The following is a 3,893-nucleotide window of genomic DNA, read 5'->3' on the forward strand; positions in this document are numbered from 1 at the left end:
CTTACTTTTGCTATAAATATATACAATTTAAAAAAATACCAATTACGCTTAATAGTATGATAATATTATACTTATATTACGTATATTATACTTAAACCTTAAACTAACTAAAAAAATACCTAGCTATAGCGTTAAGACATGTGGTGCGCGAGGGTGCGCAGACCATTATAGCTGTTATAATGCTTGCGTTACCCAATTTTTCGATCAAGAAAACGTCTGCACTTCAACAGTGGAATCACTTCCCCATGGGAAGTTCACCACCCCTGGGGAATTTCGCCACCACCAAACTCAAAGCCCTAGTTACCCACAACCCACTATGAATATGCAGGTGAGCAGGCGACTATTGCAGGTGCGCGAATCACTCTGTATATAATATATCGCGCACGTGATCTCAAAACACACACACACACACACACATACACACACGAAAACGCGTATTTTATAACGACGTGTTCTGTACCTCTGTAGAGAGTGCCCGCGGTAATACATATTGTATAGGCACGCTGCACTAAATTTTATTCGGACCGGCCGACTGATCTCATTTATCTCGCGACAGACGCGCGCGCGAAGAAAGATAAAAACGGCGGCGGTGGCGGCGTTGGTGGAGGCGGCGGTGGTGACGGCTACAACGACGAAGACGACGACGACGACGACGACGACGACAACGGTGATGATGATGACTCCGCGGTGAGTGCGAGTTCAGTTCAACTACACCTACCCGTCGGCTCACACGTGTTCCGGCCATCGAACGTTCCGGGATTCAATTTTATTTTTCAAACGATTTTTTTCGCTCTCTTCCCGCCAATACCGACGAGACGCTCGATCACATAATAATTGTACATAATATTTGTAATATTATCGTCATCATAATAATTCTATACACGATGTGCAGCAGTATAGGAAATATCGTGTCGTTGTGCTCTAAAATCGATCGGTAACAATCATTTTTATAATATATACATTTATCGTTAATCAATATATAATATATACCTCTAATGTAATATAATAATCGCCGTACATATCTGAAAATCAATTTAGGAATTTAGGACGTTTCACGTCGTACCTATGGCCTATGCAATGTACTACAACACGCACATTGCCCACGATTAATAATACATAAGTAATATGTGCATACGTTTATGCACGTAAATATTGGTATTTGGCGTGTAGGTTAGCGATTATAAAATCATCATCGCGTATTAATCGATAAATGATCGGTTCTAGTTTATAGAATTTATACCATTTATGCGCCGTGCATATTATTGTCTATCGTATCTAATGCTCATCGACGGACTATTTTTTGTCCGTTTCAACTTTTACTATTGTATTTAATCTCTGTTTAATGTGATTCCAATCAGCTATTAGTACGTGTATCTATATAATATAAATATATAATTGGTACGAATATATGGCGTTAAGTCGTTTTATTATACTTTAATTATACGGACCTCCGTCTCGCGTTGCTGGTATTGATTAATATACCACCTATGTATTATGTCAAATGGATAAAAATTATTTTCGGTCGTTTATCGTTTCCGTTATATTAACATTGTGTTATTTGATTTTTAGAACGGAGAACCACCGTAGCTGTCAACCTGGATTAGACGGCTCCAACAGCCGACCTAGACCTATAACGGCTGTACAAAACTGAAGGGATAACGCTTATCAAAATCAAATCTACTTGCTCATGCAACCCGCGGATTTCCACTATACCGGTAAGTTAAAATCTTTTGACGAATTTCGCATAAAAAACACAAAACTACTCTGAACGTGTTCAAGTGTTTTATTAAATTTATATGGATTTAGATGTATACACGGTTCGTTTGGGTCAATTAATATTTACTATGCCACCAACATGGACATTTCTCGGGTGGAATTAAAATTTATTTAGACAGACAAATCCGATGTAATAGTGTAGAAAATCTGTAATAGTTTAATTATTTAAGTGTTTTTTTTTCAAAATTTATTTTTTATTACGATGGAATAAACAAAAAAGTCTCAAACTTAAAATACGTATATAATCCTTTCAGCCATATATGCCTTTCGTCTTAAATATTCATTTTTCTTTTTTTGCAGATGAAATATTATTCTTTTTATGAATTACTTCTTCTATAGTATGTTGTATATAATATGTATTACGTGTAAATTAATTACAAACCAATATGCTTTTAACTTAATTGAGTTCTGTTTAAAAAAAAATAAAGGAAATTCAAAAAAATAACTTCAATAATAATAGTTGTTTAATGTTAAATATTGATTTTGTATGTATATTTAATATTTGTATAATTAAATATTAATTTTATTGAATTAAAACCATATTATTCACTTAACCTAACATATCTATAGTATTGATTGCAATGATTTATTATACTCCAAAATGTATAGAGAACTCATAAGAACTTTACACTTGTTCTGTTAGTTTCTATAAACATTTAAAGCCATGTAATGAGTAAATTATTTAATTTAAAATATGGTAACGCCTAGTGAGTGACAAACTTTTCACCATTTTCCTATAATATACATTTTTTTATTATACCGTAAAAAAAATATTATTGTGGTGATAATCATTCTTTAAAAATTAAAATATCAGTTATTTTCATAGTCTAATATTTTATGATTATAAATGTTTCAGGAACTAAAATGAAGACCTCGACCGACATTACCACCAACAGGCCGAAACCATTATTTCCAAAACCTAGTTGCTAAATAACCATGGTTTATTATATTAATAAATCTAATGTATATAATTAAATATAAGTACTTTTCTTCCCTTGGTAGTTCGAAATGGAAGTTTCAAGAACAACCCCTACTACGTTTCAGTTAGGCAAACAAACTAACTTTTTGTATTTTTTACTCGGTACCTGAAATAAGTTTGCCTTTCGTACGGGGTTGATTGAAATCTTACTTACATTGTGCTACTATAACTATCTTTCGTTACATATTGTCTCTAATTATTTTTATATTTATTTAAATCTATTTTGATAAATCATTGATGTAGGTACAACAAATATAATTATAATAATTGTCTCTTAAACATACCAATATATCATATTGTAAATCAATGTAAAATATATTTTATGTAAACTATGTTAAAAAAAAATGTTCAATTCATTTATACATGAGTATATTATGTGTATTAAAACTGAAATTTTCTAATAAACAGCAATAGTATGTCACAATTTGTATGCAATTTTATTATTTAAAATGTTAACTATAAGATATGTTTAGACTTAAGTACTAACCTATAAACTTGAATGTTCGGACCATGACTCTCCGCAATTTGTATTATATTTATATAACCTCTTGAATAAATATATATTTCTAATACTTTTATAAATACAATATAATATTGTTATTTAATATTTTGATTTTGACATTTCGTAAATATGTTAAACATGGAAATAAGTGACGAGTTAAAATTCATTGCTAATCAATCTAATTTCATAAAAAATAAAAAATAAATAGTTGTGTCGAAATTAAAATTTAATTCATATATCAATATAATATATTATAAAATATTATAATTTATAATATTATATGCATGGTTGTTATTGTATTAATTTATTATAATAATAATAAGAAAATGATTTCAGTAATTTTTTTCATTAAAATTTTTAAGTAATAACTAATAAATAATAAGTTTAGATGGTGAGTATTATAATATAGTGAGTACGTTACATTTTTTTAATAGGCTATAGTGGAGTATACCTTACTCACGATCGTAGATTTCCGGGATTGTATATTTGTGTCAATGGGTAAAATGTTTGAATAAGTTGCTTGTTTTGTGGGACAAACCCGTCGGAAAGTTATCTTATACGTTTCCATTCTTGTTTTGACATACTTAATCAAATGTAAAACTGCATTTTAAAAGTAATCTAAATAATTTCACACTC

At 30.3% G+C, this 3,893-nt stretch overlaps 1 long non-coding RNA gene across 1 annotated transcript; it reads left to right on the forward strand.

Annotated features, from left to right (window-relative positions):
* Positions 1-627: 627 nt before the first annotated feature.
* Positions 628-3,179, forward strand: LOC132944880 (uncharacterized). The gene is made up of 3 exons (XR_009664488.1): positions 628-934; positions 1,570-1,715; positions 2,633-3,179. It is a non-coding gene; the product is annotated as an uncharacterized LOC132944880 (long non-coding RNA).
* The last annotated feature ends 714 nt before the right edge of the window (positions 3,180-3,893 follow it).

The sequence above is a fragment of the Metopolophium dirhodum genome, chromosome 5 (assembly GCF_019925205.1).
Source record: "Metopolophium dirhodum isolate CAU chromosome 5, ASM1992520v1, whole genome shotgun sequence".
Lineage (NCBI taxonomy): Eukaryota > Metazoa > Arthropoda > Insecta > Hemiptera > Aphididae > Metopolophium > Metopolophium dirhodum.